The sequence below is a fragment of the Electrona antarctica genome, assembly GCF_951216825.1.
Source record: "Electrona antarctica genome assembly, chromosome: 12".
Classification (NCBI taxonomy): domain Eukaryota; kingdom Metazoa; phylum Chordata; class Actinopteri; order Myctophiformes; family Myctophidae; genus Electrona; species Electrona antarctica.
The window spans coordinates 50,255,768-50,272,298 of NC_136793.1; the positions used below are offsets into that span (position 1 = coordinate 50,255,768).

The 16,531-nt window shown below is 44.0% G+C and overlaps 1 protein-coding gene across 1 annotated transcript in view; it reads right to left on the reverse strand.

Moving 5' to 3' along the window:
• Positions 1 to 10,121, reverse strand: part of specc1la (sperm antigen with calponin homology and coiled-coil domains 1-like a) — a 52,075-nt gene extending 41,954 nt beyond the window's left edge. Inside the window, exon 1 of the mRNA XM_079515406.1 lies at positions 9,860 to 10,121. The gene's annotated coding sequence lies outside the window, so the exon portion shown is untranslated. The remainder of the gene's footprint in view (positions 1 to 9,859) is intronic.
• Between the last annotated feature and the right edge of the window lie 6,410 nt (positions 10,122 to 16,531).

Here is a 16,531-nt window from a genome sequence, read left to right on the forward strand (position 1 = left end):
GTACGTGCCCGTCGGGCCTCCGGCCTTTTGAGAAAGATGCAACTTGGGAACCTAATAATACCCGTTGTCAACTTGTCCTCGCACCCGTTCTAACTATCTGTCTGTGTCCCTTTTGTGCCCATACTGTATATGGAGATCTCTGTATCTGTCTGTCTGCCTCTGTCTGTCTGCCTGTGCCCGAAGAGTGCAAACTGACGATAATGTGGCGCAAATCTTTGAATATATATTCTTTCAGAGCGAATGTTTTTTGCTTCTGGGGAGGTCCCTGGAACAACACATTTTCAGCGGCGGCCAATTACATTACATTTTTGGGGTCCTTGAAGGACACAGTTTGAAAACCACTGACATAGTTTTTCTGAAAACTTTTAGGATTTAGAAGACTATTGTTTTATTTATTTTTTAATCGGCCTCAGGTCTAAATGGGTTAACCCATTTTTGGCGGGAACCCCTTTTGGTGTTTTAAACATTATGTTATAATTTAGCTATTGAAAAATAGCAGATCTACAAGCTCATACGAGCTTGTAGGTCTGCTATTTTTGAAAAATCTTGAAAATGTGGCCCAAATCTTTGAATGCATATTCTTTCAGAGTGAACGTTTTTAACTCAAATCTTTGCTTCTGGGGTGGGGTCACTGGAACAACATATTTTCAGATGGGGGGGGGGGGGGGGGGGGTCGGCGGCCAATTACATATCATGTTTGGGGTCCTTGACATGAAATATTGAGCACCACTGATACAGAAACATGAGGTTTTTCAGAAAAATTTTTTTATTTCGACGTCAGGCCTAAATGGGTTAAACAGACAAATGGTGGACTGGACACGGGAGTTTCAGGAGAGAGGGACGGAGGAGGAGTTGGTAGCAGCACATACGTTACACACTCTCCGCCTGGAGCAGCACAGTCTTGGAACTAGGCCCGTCTTGTAAGCTTGTAGATCAACTATTTCCACTATTTTGTAAATTTTTTGTTTTCTTCGACGGGTGGCTGGCATCTCCCTTAGAGATAGGGTGAGAAGTTCAGTCACGCGAGAGAGACTCGGAGTAGAACCGCTGCTCCTTCGCCTGGAAAGGAGTCAGCTGAGGTGGTTCGGGCATCTGGTTAGGATGCCTCTCGGGCGCCTCCCTAGGGAGGTCCTCGACGCACATCCCACTGGGAGGAGACCTCCCGGGGCAGACCAAGGCGCAGTTGGAGGAAACACATGGACTCACTGGCCTTGGAATATGGGCGGGCTTTGGTACAGTGACGTTCAATGCTTGAGACCTTTGACTGACAGTAGCTCTAACAAATTGCGTCAAAGAGAAAATGTTTGAACCCGCCCCCCGGGAAACAAGATCCATACACAGCATCTCCAGACTCAAATACCACACGACAGTGTGATTTGAGTCTGGCTTATTAGCCAGGCTAATGTATCACTGCACATGGTGTACGTCCAACTCTAGCTGCCCTGGGAAAATATTTTCTCTAGCATCTTTTCCTCGGGCGCAAGAGGAGGAAACGGCACCTAACCCATTAACCCATTCTGTACTGAGGTCGATTAAAAAAAAGGCTTCTAAATCCTAATTTTTTTGTGTCAGTGGTCCTCAACCTTTTTCATGTCAAGGACTCTCAGAATTATCTCTATTGGGCCACGGACCCCCATCTCAAAATATGTAGTTCCAGGGACCCCCCAGAAGCCAATAATTGAGTTAAAAATGTTCGCTCTGAAATATATATATATTCAAAGATTTGTGCCACATTTTCACGATTTTTCAAAAATAGCAGACCTACAAGCTCATAGCTTAAAACACCAAAAGGGGTTCCCGCCCAGAATGGGTTAAGACCCGAGACCAGATTCTACCAAATGTCTTCTAAAACAGTTTTACTGAAAAACCTATGTTTCTATAACTTTTTCCATGTCAAGGACCCCCAGATTTGGCCACAGGCCGCAGTCTCCAGGGGACCTCCCAGAAGCAAATATTTGAGTAAAAAAAAAAAAAAAAAAAAAAACGTTTTTTACTGTGAAAGAATATATATTCAAAGATGTGCACAGGTTTTCACGGCTTTTAAAAAATAGCAGATCCCACAAGCACGTAAAGTGCCGTGCTACGAGCTTGTGGATCTGCTATTTTTCCCCAACAGCTAAAGTTTAAAATAATGGTTGAAGTGGTTAAAAAGCTAAAAAGGTAACAACAGATGCGTCCTCGCGTCTAAATGGGGTAATGCGTTTCAGATGGCAAGGTTCTGCTGTTCTCTGCAGCAACACCCCGGCCCGGCCCGGGGGCTACCATGGTGGTGAGGAGGGGGCCAGGGGTTCTGCTGTGCTCTGCAGCAACACCCCGGCCCGGCCCGGGGGCTACCATGGTGGTGAGGAGGGGGCCAGGGGTTCTGCTGTGCTCTGCAGCAACACCCCGGCCCGGCCCGGGGGCTACCATGGTGGTGAGGAGGGGGCCAGGGGTTCTGCTGTGCTCTGCAGCAACACCCCGGCCCGGCCCGGGGGCTACCATGGTGGTGAGGAGGGGGCCAGGGGTTCTGCTGTGCTCTGCAGCAACACCCCGGCCCGGCCCGGGGGCTACCATGGTGGTGAGGAGGGGGCCAGGGGTTCTGCTGTGCTCTGCAGCAACACCCCGGCCCGGCCCGGGGGCTACCATGGTGGTGAGGAGGGGGCCAGGGGTTCTGCTGTGCTCTGCAGCGACACCCCGGCCCGGCCCGGGGGCTACCATGGTGGTGAGGAGGGGGCCAGGGGTTCTGCTGTGCTCTGCAGCAACACCCCGGCCCGGCCCGGGGGCTACCATGGTGGTGAGGAGGGGGCCAGGGGTTCTGCTGTGCTCTGCAGCAACACCCCGGCCCGGGGGCTACCATGGTGGTGAGGAGGGGGCCAGGGGTTCTGCTGTGCTCTGCAGCAACACCCCGGCCCGGCCCGGGGGCTACCATGGTGGTGAGGAGGGGGCCAGGGGGGGACCTGTTGTTTATTTAGACGGCCCCACTGAAATATGCCTACGGTGCTAGTCTTTTCAACGCAGTAATATTAGCCCAAAATGAAGCGTGTCAAAAAAATCACACCCGTGTGAACTGAGTGGTGTAAGGTCTGTCTGACGTAATTAAATCATGTCTGACGTAATGAAATCACACCCGGGTGTGATTTCATTACCTGGCTTTGTTTGTGCAGAAAAAATGAGCATGGTTGCTATGTTCACCCTGTTCACCCGGGTGTGATTTCATTACGTCATTACAACAGGGTGAACATAGCAACCATGCTAATTTTTTCTGCACAAAAAAGCCAGTTGTAGGAGTGGTTTACACCACTCAAAAATGTATATAACATATAGCATTATCTAAATGAGCTCTTAAGTGTTCAATAATAAACGCACAGAACAGTGGGTTTTCCCCAGTGGGTGACACGTGGGTGTCCCGCTCTGAGATTGGGAGGTCAGGGTGTCATGTCCAGGCCGGGGGGGGGGGGGGGGGGGTGTGTACTACTGTCTTGTATATCAGTGATTCCCAAACTTTTTCACGTCAACGATCCACAAATTGACACCAATTAGACCCCCATTTGAAGAGATAAAATGATTTGTACGGCTCTAGCAGTGATTCTCAACCCGTTTAATTTCAAGGACCCCCCCCCCCCCAGTTTGACATGCATTAGTCTACGGTCCCCCATTTAAATCGCATTTCTATCTCAGGGACAATGTAAAAATCAATGTTAATTTAACTCTGAGAGTGCACAAATGGAACCAAAAGGACCCGTCCATGTCGGTGTCGGCTCTCTCCATCTCTCTCTCCCCATTTCCTATTGTCCTATCAACAAAGGCATGAAAGCCCAAAAAATAAATCTTTAAATGAATAAAAAATAAATAAATAAAGACAAACTGCCAAACCAATAGACCTTTAGGGCGGTCCTTCACACCGGGGCGTTTATCAGGATAGGGTTTCAAAGCAGTGGGTGTAGGTCTGTTAGTGTTCCCGCCATTGTTCTTCTAGCCCCTGTATTGAAGTTCAAAGTGTCTCTATCGTTACATCTTGTGTTGTTCCATTGCATATTAAACTAGAACTGCACTCTGTCGAGTGCCTACTTGCTCGTTGCACACTAGTAGGCCATACATGGCCTACTAGTGCGCAAGCAGAGCGCGCAGGTACTGTCGACCACTACGAACTCTCAAATCTCAGCCTCTCTGTAAAACATTAAATACTAAAGTCGGGTTATAACTGGCTGTCAATGGTGACGTAATTATGATATGTTTCAATATTGGTTGGGTAACAGGTAACGTATGTATGTATACATGTACATGTGTACATGTATGTAAGTTGTAAGTTTGAAAGTACTATACCTGTGGTCGGCAGGCTTTTTTTATGCGTATATACACTGATGTTGATGGTGACTTAATTAAGATTAAGGTTTCAGATTACATACATGTATACATACAGACATTACCTTTAATTCACCCGACACTGAAACATATCCTGATTTAATACGTCACCATCGACGGCCAGTTATAACCCGACATTGAAACATATCTTAATTACGTCACCATCAACATCAGTATCTATACCTCCGAGCATACGCACAGTCGTACCAGCACGACCACAATACTATAGTAATAATATAATATAGTAATTAGAAAGACCAAAAACTAAGTGATAGACCAGCAGCATGTCAATTTACCTCAATGAAATACAGTGCTATATAGCCTCCAAGGCTATATGTACTTTGCTGACTGCACTCGTTCACTGCATGTCACTCCAGCCCATATGTGTTTGAGCTTGCATGCACTCACTCCTCAAACATATGTTTAAATGGTGTGGGGCGTGTTGCCAGGTGCTGACATCAACACATGGCCTCAGCCCAGCTTTCAGAACAGCTGAATGTAGGACAAAGCCGATCTCTCAAAACACAGGCACAGAGCTAGCTAGGGGGGCTAGCCTTTTCCCTGGCTCGAAATAGGCATGATGGGAGAGAGTCTAGGGACCAGCAATCTGAACAAGATATTAAGAGGCCAGCTTTACACAGTCTGTATTCCTCTCCTCAAAAAACTGTTTATCCATCCATCCATCGATCGGTGTATTTAGAAATCTAGCAGACATTCAGCGAAGATAGCAGACGGACAAGCTCGCGACAACACGCGACGTGATGCATTGTGAGCTTGTTGTGATCTGCCGTTTGGTGAAGAGAGTTGGTGTGGAAGGAAAGGAGGAGTGGCCCCGCCGCCTATACTACAGGCCCCTGGGGGACTCCGGCGGTCAATGGAGTTTAAACTGTGTGAAGGGCTTAAGTGGGTTAAAGCCTTAAAAGGGCAACGTTGCAGATTTTTTAACATGAACAAACAGGCACACCAGTTCCCAATGTGTTCCGTCTGTGTGTCGACAGCTTGCTCTCAAAAAAAAAAGGGGGGGGCGGCTGGACGGTCAGTGTTGCAGTGCTGATGTTATCTTTGGTGGGACGGCTATATTTTAAGTGACGCCACGCGCACGTCGCTTAACACACCTACACTACAGGTCACACAACGGGCCATTGATATGCATTTAAGGCTCATTCCTCGGTATGTTAATGCACGCCCGGTGGGACACTCTGCAGCAACCTTTGTTGAGGTTGCGAAATTAAGGGTGGTTTGTAAGCGATGCATGTGTGTCACCGTGTGAGTGCTCCTGAAAGATTTCTTTTTGAGGGGAGGGGGGGGGGGGGGGGGGGAGACCGCGTCCAATGACCAATGCAACAGCTAGCCCCTCCTACTCCCAGCTTTCCGAGTTTGGTGTGAACAACAACAAACATTGGCTGATGATTGATTGGCTGATCACCCCATAGCGATGATTTGATTGGCTGAGCATATCAAGTCCATATTGAAGATAGAAAGTGAGGGCAGAAAAGTGAAGACGCCAAGAAGAAGTGATTGGCCGGAATGACATTTGTGTGATGATTTGATTGGCTGAGGGACGGAATGTGATGTATGATGATAAGAGCGCCTCCCTCCCCCCCCCCCACACACACACACATTCTGGATTCCCATAGACGTGTTTATTATCAAGACAAAGTCAACTTTGTGTAACCTCGTCAACCCAACCATGGAGGTATAGGTTACTGCTGTCCAGGCCAACCAACGACCACTCCAAATCAAATGGAGCTGCACAAGTGTGTGATTTCAATGTTAAATGAATGCGGTGGATTGTGATGATCCAATGGCTGCCTGACCACAACGGGTCCAACGGGAACAAGTGTGCAAAAGACTAGTGTTCCTCCACTGCCATCGTGAAGAAAAAGGCATTATGTTATAGTGTGCAAGCCAAGGGGGAGACGCTGAGACGGGCGAAAGAAATAGCCTATAGTTATAAGGCCAGGGAGGAGACCAGGTGGGGGTTGGGTTAAGGGTCTCCTATACTCATAAATGCCCCTTCCTGTGGCTCATTCAGTACTCTTTTTAACTGCAGGGAGGCACTTCCTTGACATAACATCAGCTTCCCCTGGCATTCCAAATGTCCCAAAAAAAAAAAACGGAACAAGACGAAAAGTAGTGCGCAGGGACACGAAAAGGGGAAGCAGTTCTGGGACAGTGGTCTACACATTAAGCATTCTGACCTGAGATCAGGTTTCTAAAATTGTTGAATCTAAATCCTAAGCTATGTTTCAGTCGATTTTTCAAAAATAGCAGACCTACAAGCTCGTAGCGCGCCACTCGGTGGCGCGCTATGAGCTTGTAGATCTGCTATTTTTCAATAGCTAAAGCATAACATAATGCTAACACCAAAAGAGGTTCCCGCCCAAAATGTGTTAAGTTGTATTTGCTAAAAGAGAAAATCCTGTGAGCGCCAAAACGCGGAGCCTGCAGCAGGAGCTACACACGCTACTACTCGACAACAACACATCTTCTATGCTGTCTGTCACCACTCACAAACCGGCCGCTGCGTTAAAAGCTAAAAGCCACAAAACGACATTAGAACTATCGATGGCTATCCCCCAGCCATAGTGTCACAGTCGCCTGATCTGATCTAAACTTCATGCATTTAGGCTCACACATATTATTTTTGAGCCGTTGACATTATTAAACAGAGGATGTGCTCATTTCATCATTTCAGATGTAAAGGGGGGGGGGGGGGGGGGGCTGGGTCACAGTGGGCTGCAGCCCTGAACCAATCAAAACAAAAACAGATGGGCTGCAAAATGTTGGTAATCGTCAGCCATGAGTAGACTCCTTTTTCGCAAGTTAAGTTATTTGAGGAATGTTCCACATTCTTATAGGAAAAGAGGGCTCGTTGTAGTTTCAACTCTCACTTCAGTCTCAGACTCAGTGGGGTTTAAGTAAACGTGCTTTTTAACGGTGTGCTTTGCTTCATTCGTCCACAACAAAATACATTAATATGTGCTAAATATGACTCTGTTGTTAATTAAATTAATACACCGAACACACAGGTAATATACTAGTATATACAGTACATAGTTCGTATTCGTCTTATATTCGAAAATGTTAAACTATCCTTTCTTTCCTCCCATTTGTTTCCTGCTCGCAAGATTTAGACAAAAGTTTCCAAGAAGCGGTGGAGATTTATCACCCTGGAATATTTTTCCAAAAGCTGTCCCAAAGATGAGACAGACACAAGAAGGAGTATTGCATAAGTCACATTCCCCAGACATAAAGTTGAAGAACGGCCATTCAAAGTTTGCTGTTTTTACAGCTATTCCAGGAAAGGTTTGGGTAAAAAAAAAAGAAAATCTTAATGTGTCCCTGACACAGAATGGAGAGAGAGAGAGAGAGAGAGAGAGAGAGAGAGAGAGAGAGAGAGGAAGAGGAATAATTAAAAGCATATCTATTTTATTCAACTTAATTCAGTAATTAATAATGAAGAACGCTATTATTTGCCACTTTAGTACAATGTTGATTTTCCTGGTGTGGGACTGCAGGCTGGCTTTTGGCAACAACACCTACTACATTTACATTAACCGCATCACTGCTAATGTTAGTGGTTTTCAATGACTTGCAACATAACCAAACACACAAACTCACAGTCAAAAACCAATTACTATATTTAGGAATGGACATTATTGGCCATCTGAGCAAATAGTTCATTAATTTAACCTTAGCTAAATGGTTAGCAGCACTTTATAACCGGCAAGTATACTCAACGCTTGCAGTAATTTCACTTCCATGTTGGCTAGTGTACAGTCAAAATAAAAGCATATAAATCAGAGACTGATTTTTTTTGGGACCGATCCCGATCAACGATTGTTTTTCTCATGATCGGCCGGTACCGATCTTGTGCGTAAGGGTAAACTTTGAATATTTCCAAAATTATAATATCTCTGCTGTCCGGAGGAAACCTCATAACTCCAAAATGTTCATTTTTCATGAAATGAAAAATATACGTTTTTAAGGAAATTAATAAAACTGTGTTTTTTAAACGATGCAATACTGCCTCATCAAAGTTGGTGTTGCGACTTTAGATATTGTCAATATTACTTGCATGAGAAGGAGAGAGGTGGTGGAGTTAGCTGTTTTAGCAGACAGTTTGAGGGTCCAATGGAGTTAAGAGGTTTTGTCCAATAACTAAAAAATTGAGTTATGAGGTTTCCCCCGGACAGCAACGATTAAGTAAAAAATGTTCAAAACTGTTCGCGTGTGTGTGTGGTGGGGGGGGGGGGGGGGGGATCACCGATCGGTGGCCGATTGATCGGAGCATCACTAATATAAATAAATACTTTTCCACAACAGCAGGGGGGGGGGGCTGTTGAGGTTTAAACCTAGAATCAAAATCCACACTAAAAAGACACTCGGGGGAATATTTTTCCTATGGAAGAGGAAAAGGCATAAATTGATCTTTTATGGAGCTTACATATTTATGCCAAAGCCAAACCAAAACAAACTAGCCATTATTTCACATTATTATTTACAACACTGTTATTTTCCAACACAATCACATGAATGAATGCAAGGGGGCTCACTCAGCCCCTCATACTGCATTAAACCACAATGGAACACATTTGCAGGATAGGAAGCATTAAAACAAAAGCCAAAAGGCTGAGGCTAGCAGGACATTGTTGTGGGGCACAAACAAATCCAACCACAAATCTATGTTTGGATTGGAATGTGATGGGGTTTTTTTTTGTAATATTAGTTTGTAGTAATGCTTAAAACAAAGGCACAATACTTCGTAAATCACAAAGCTACACGTCATTCTCTGAAACAAGGACAAGGTTCAAATATTATCCTATTATTAAATTAACAAATATGAGCAAAAGATGAAAGACAACAAACCACCATGGCCCATTTTCTACTGCATCATATTCATAGATTTCTGATGAATTGAAGGAGGACCCTGAATTTAAAGTCTTTTAGTACTTTTTCTGGTTTTATCCAGCTTTTGCACTGTACCCATTCTACAAACTAAACACAATTTTCAATCAATAAATCATAGTTGTAAATAAAGATCATATTCCATAGTTGACCTCAAATAAAGTCTCTATCATTTTTTTATTTTATTTTTTTACACAACATGACTTTTATTGTGAAAAGTGCTCGTGCGATCCCCCCACTCCTGCTGCTTGTCTTGACAGAGTTGTGCTAAAGTGTGTTATAAGACAATAAGTCTTTAAAACAACGCGCACGTACAGTTACAACGCGAATCTAACCCGTCAATAGGCTGTGTGTTGTTCCCTTCATTCAACATGTCTCTGTTGAAGTCAGAGCTATTAAAACTATAGCAGGCAAATAAAACTATAATGTCGATCTGCTAATAATGCTAACGTTAGCTGACAATGCTAGTTTTTTTTTTTTTTTTTTTTGCCCTAGCCCAGTAAAAAAAAAAGAAAAAAATAACTATAGACATAACGCTCAATCAATCAGAGACAATAAGACGAGATGATTGATGATGAGCAGCAAAACAAGACGAACATAAACATACCTTTTTAATAGTTGATTCTATTTCTCCAAGTTTGGCGAGAAGAGGGAGAGATGCAGCGAAACAGATTCATGATCATCTCTCAGTGTGTTGTTGGAGAAACGAAACGGGCTGCTCGCTCGCTCAGTTTTTAATCCCACCACAACTTCATCGGCAGCAGCCAGAGCCAGTCAGCCAGTCCAGGCTTCGGCGTCCCAGACTAGTCCCAACGGTTGTTGAAGTGTATAAACGCCCGTACCGTGCCGTACGTCTCTTGGCAGCAGCATAGCACACACAGAGAGAGAGAGAGAGAGGCTGGCTGATTCTCTCTAGCTGCCTCTTCAGGCTGGTTGCATCATGACCTCATCCTGCGAGTATAACAGCTAAGCATCATCACCACCCGTCAGTGGTTCCAAAACTTTTTCATGTCAAGGACCCCCAAATTTACACAAATTAACCCGCGGACCCCCCCTATTTGAAAAGGTATGCCTGCAGGGACCCCCATGAGAGACGATCAGTCACGACCGGTTTAATTTCAAGGACCCCCCCACTTTGACATGCATGATTAGTCTACAGAGTACAGACCCCCATTTAATGGAATTTCTATCTCTGGGACCCCCCATTTATAATGTAAAATCAATGTTAATTTGACTCTGAAAGTGTACAAATGGAACCAAATGGACCCATAAGGGTCCATTTGGTTCCATACTATCATTTAGCCTGGGGGACCCCCTGGAACTCCCTCAAGGACCCCTGGGGGTCCCCGGACCCCACTTTGGGAACCACTGCCCTAGTATCATCATGAGCATCATTCATCATTGTATTTTTCGGCCATTTGAATTCTAATTTCATATTTGATAAAACAGTAGGCCTGTAGTGAGAAATGGCTATTTAAAATTTAGAAATACGGTTCGTTTTCTGGATACTTTTTAGAAATGGTTTATAATTAAAACTTTAAAATTAAAGCAGCAATATTATATTCCCCACTTTGGTGTAGGCCTCCCTTTTTCCCCTTAAAGCAGTGATTTCAACCGGGGACCACCAGTGGTCCTTGAGGAGTTTCCAGGTGCTCCCCAGCTAAATGATGGAGAGTTGGTAACCAAATGGACCCTTAATAAAGATCTTTAACTCTTGAGAGCGTAACATGAAACAAAATGGGCCCATAAGGGTTAAAGGAGCATCCAGTGATTTGGGTGATTTGGAAAAAACCCCGGTCCGCCCCGGTAACAAGATGTAGGCCTACACATGCACACTCTACAGTGGGGTGACACGCAACAGGCCATCAGCACACACACCAAGGCCCGCCCCCACTCGATCATGATTGGCGGAAGGCCCCTCTCTATCCTGATTGGATGAAGGCTTTGCCACCTATAGCCAAAAACGAAACCTAAGGTTTTTTGACCCCCAGGGGTTAACTGGGGACAGGGAGGAACTCCTTATATGGTCAGCACACTCTAGGAGGATTGTCACAACAAAAATCACATCCGTGTGAAGTGAGTGCTGCAACTCCGTGTGGTGGTTCCTGGGGGGGGGGGGGGGAGTTCCAGACCCCCAGGAACGCGCCCAGGGGGCTGGGCCGATTCCGGTGTGCCGCCACACGTCCGAAAGTAGAGGGTTGTGCAATGTTCCCTGCCTGTTTAGCGGACGAAAACGAAAATCTTAAAACGTTCATAACTCGCGATCTAAATCATCCCGTCTAATTATGAAAAAATATCCTGTGTTAGACAGCGCTCCGCGGTCCAGTCGCTAATCGCCATAGATTTATTCTTACCTCCCGTTGTTGTCGATCGACTCTAGAGTGGTGTGGCTATTGTTAGCTGCTACACAGACATTCACAACAACTTCCGGTCCGCCGGTAAAAGTGGTCCGGGCACTATAAATGATGGGCACATTTTATTAATGGATTAAATAGGCCCTCAAGGTGTTAATATGTGCGTGTGTGTTTGTGTGTGTGTTAGGTTGCGCACAGGTGGCGAAAAACAACCATGCTGTTTTCGTGCTCATACCCAGCCAGGCACCCACCCAGCCAGCCAGGCATTTTATTAATACATCTGCAGCAGTAGCCACAGCTGCCAAATAATTGTAGTGGAGTTAAAAGTACAATATTAATTGCCTCTGACTCTGACAGGTGCTAAAGTAAGGGTGACACATTGGAGGAAAGAAGCAACCCAAAAGCAGAGCGAACTAGAATGCTATCTCTAAACAGAGAATACACCCATGGCAGAATATACCTGAGCACTGTGACCGACCCAAAACAAAGACAAATCTTGACTAGGTAGTAGGTACAGCAAAGCAAAGCAAAGCAAAGTTACTATATTTACCCAGGGTAACTGGACTAAGCATCAGATACTTGTTTACAGCCAGGCCCTGCTCATAGAACATTTCATGGTAGTGGTTCAATGCCTTGCTCAAGGGCACTTCAGCGGTGGTAATTTTAACGTGCCGGTCCGGGGATACGAACTGGCGACCTTCCGGTATCAAGACCGCTCCACAAACCGTCCGGCCACCGCTACAATTACAATTACAATTTAGGCATTTAGCAGACGCTCTTAATCCAGAGCGACTTACATTAAGCAAGAACAAAAGCATGGGAATACATCACATATATAAAAAGCATTTATCAAGAAACATGCGTAAGCTAAGAACAGACTCAGTGAGCACATAGCACATAGCACAGAAAGGCCGTCATATAGGCAGACCTGGCTCCCTGCAAGAGAAGACACACTATGAAGTGGAATTGGAAACTGAGCTACATTTCCTAGCCGCCTGTCCACTGTATCAAGACATCAGAGACACATACTTCCCACAGATTACAATCACCCAAGGAGAGTTTGAAAACATGAGACTAATGACATATCTGCTGGGCGATTCGTGCGAAGTACAACAACAATACAGACAATGCAGGAAATAGTACACTTAAACAACCTTGGAAAAGCTTACCCCACACCTTTCCTATGTGGATATATATATATACTGTCTGTAAGCCAACTATTTCTGACAGCAAATGCACAATTCATATGGTTTTGTAAGTTAGATTTCCCTCAGATGCAATGTATAATACTGTAGCTCTGTGTACACATAATTAATATTCCCTTTCAATTGTTCCACCTTTGCTTTGGCAATGTTAACATGTTTTCTCATGCCACTACTAAGCCCTTTGAATTAAATTGTATGTATGTAGCTGTTTTTGGCTAAATCTTAGATAAAAAACATGCATTTCAAATACTGTTATTGATTAATGAGTGTTATTGTTCAGTTAATAAGTGTAGTGACACACACTTATTGCAATACCTTTACTCTTTGAAAACCTATGAATTACACACTGTGAAGCAGAGACTTTCTCATTTTTGACCACAAGGTGGTACATCAGCATTCAGCAACTACCAGCTCCTTTTTCACCTGGCCCTCCAAGTCTGGCATTTCTTTCCCAGTATATGCTAAAGCCAGTAGTAGCCACATGCCAAGAACAATAAGAATAGATTATACATTTAAAGAGAAACTTCAAATGATTTTCTTTGTAAACTGTAAACCTATACAATTATTATATATCCCCAGTGTCTGTGTACTTACCCATCCATGCACCCTTATCCCGTATGTCAGGGCAGATCACCCTCTCCACATATATAGCTTCCCAAGCACTCCTTCAGCTGGGGTATGGACCCTGGCCATGCCCCTCGGCCTCTCTCATGTCATGGCAGTGCATGGCCATCTGGCCAGCCCAGCATGTATATACACTGTACGCCACTGTGCCTTTCGGCAGCCTCCAGGGGTGGCAGCAGGAGAGAAATGGTCATGCAGGTGTTCTCAGTCCCATCCTGGAAGACCCGAGGCCAACGCCTGAAGAAGCTCAACCCCTGGACCCCGGCATCGGTGCAGGGCAGCAGTACAAGCTGTGAGGGGGGGGGGGGGGGGCAGGATATAGGACCCATGGAGCTGTTTGGCCCTCCAGTATGGACCAGCAGTCATAGTCAATGTAGTCATGATGTGGCCTGGGCCCATGGCTCAGCGGTCCAGGCACCTTGGCTGGTAGTCCAAGTCTGGCAGTGTGCCGCGGGTTCGACTCCCGATCCCGACGGCTTTTACTGCATGTCACCACCCCCTCCTCCCCCCCCCCCATCTCCCTCACCTCCCTCATTTCCTGTCAGACTACTGTCTGTACAGAAACTATAGTAAAATACGCACATCACTTCATGGAGGTGCTGGGTTCAAAAAGTAACATAGGAAAAGAGAGGAAGCCGCACACTCATATGCTCCGAAGGATAAGTTTATTGACTATGGTCAATAAACTTATCCTTCGGAGCATATGAGTGTGCGGCTTCCTCTCTTTTCCTAGACTACTGTCTGTGCCTCCATACAAAATATAAAATAAAGGCGAAAGCCACAATAAAACTTAAATAAAAAAAATAAAAAATAAAAAAATGTAGTCATGATTTGCCATGAAGTGGACCTCTCTCTCTCTCTCTCTCTCTCTCAGGTCGAGACTGTTGTTCAGGCAGAGTTTTGTCTCTTGAGATCTCAGACTGACACATATAGCCAATCTTCTTTACACGCGCACTCCTTTCTCCTCCACTAATCACCGAGCTGTGACTGCCATTATGTGATGCGGATGTCATTCATAGATGGCAGTTCCTTGGCAATGGAGCACATTCATTCTATCAGTTCCATTCAGGGTCCATCATCATTGCCATGTTGTCTTGTTGTGGTGGACATTCAGTATTAAAGTGCGTGTTATGATCAAAATAAGAACATGATAATGGTGTGTAAAAAAAAATGTTTTGCCACGAACATGACCAAAGTTGGTGACCACTGTTCCCATTGTCCTCTCACAGACCCATTTTCCACCAGTTGGTTCCCAATGGCAACCGGTTCAGTTCTTTTTGGTTCTTAGTCCATGAGCCAGAGCTCCAAAATTGGAACGTTAATTATGATTTGAGTGTGCAAAACCATACCTATATTAGATTGTTATCACCATGAAACTTCCCCAATTGATTACTTACACGAAGACAATGATTTATTATACAACATTTAAAATGTGTAATATGCAAATGAGGCATTATATAGGAAAATATGCAAAAATTGTAAAATATGAAAAAACTACTACTGTGGAAGGGTTATCATATATTTATTTACTTGATATTGATCCTATAAACAATATAATGTAGGTATAGTTTTGCTCACTCAATTCATTATTAACGTTCCAATTTTGGAGCTCTGGCTCATGGACTAAGAACCAAAAAGAACTGAACCGGTTCCCATTGGGAACCAACCGGTGGAAAAGGGTTCACAGTGGCTCAGATATATAGGCTACGGTTACCTGAAAATGTAGCCAGAAAAACCAAGAAAATGGTGGTGACTCGACTCGACATTTCGTTCCACCATCAAATTAATTAATTTGCAGAATTTACTCATTTGTCATTTTAATGTTAGGCTATAAAACCAATCTGGGAACACATCGGTAAAAAAAAGAAGGAAAAAAACTGTGCCTTTTGCTGCTCTGAATCTGTTCTTGAGAGATTAGGCTATGACAAAACTTTAAGGATAATTTAAGCCTCAATTCTGTAAGATACCACTGGTTGAAGGTTGGATCAGATTGACAGTATACCTGTATCTCCTACCAAGCATGAGTGCTATAGTGCATTGGATTTCAACTTTTCTTTTTCTTTTTTCATTTATCATTTATTCAGCATTTGAGCCATGGACCACCATTTGATGACAATTAGCCTCTCAGACCCAAACTAAAGAATATTTTTGATATCGTTTCATGCTTTATTGATGTGGCACTGGTACCATATAGGAGAAAAAACAGGCAAAATAACAATTCTTCTACATTCTCTAATTGTGTAGACTTCTTGTAAATTAAGTTATGCAGATGTTTAAAAATAATTCAACTCCCGAGAGTTTACACTCTCAAGAGTTTTAAAGGTCTATAAGGGTCCATTTGGTTACCAACACTCCATCATTTAGCTGGGGCTCAAGGACCACTGGTGGGTGGTCCCCGGACCACAGGTTGAAAACCAAAGCTATAGTGTAATAAAACTAGGCACATGCTAGCAGTGTTGTTTTTGGCAGCAAAATTTGATTTTAGTTTTAATTTTCTTTTGAATCGTTTTCATTTAGTTTTAGTCACATTTTAGTCACCTGGAATGTTTTAGTCGACTAAATGTCATGCGATTTTAGTCGACTAAATCTAGTTGATTTAGTCGACTAAAATTTATTTTGGCGGGCCTTGATGCCGTCGTAATGGCAGATTTTATACTTGCTGAAAATAGCCGATCTACAAGCTCACAACGCATCTGCTATTTTCATCATGCAACCAAGTGTAAAATGACTTATACTGGATCTCTTGTCCACTATAGTCCCTCCCTAACATTTTAGTCTAGTTTTTATCCGTTGACGAAATTGTCAATACTGTACATTTAGTCTTAGTTTTAGTCATCATGGCTTAGTTTTCATTTAGTTTTCGTCAGTGAAAAAAGGTAGTCGACGAACATTTTTCATCTTCGTTTTAGTCGACAAAAACAACACTGTACCTGGAACCAATGACCTTTTATAAAAGACCAGCAAGCTTGAACCTTTGGGCAACTCCAAAGAACCTGCTTCAACGTATTTTCAATTATTTGCGTTTATTTTGGGTTTTAAACTGCAATAGAACACAGACTGTGTTCAGAGGACAGAGGAAGCAGCACAAGATTCATA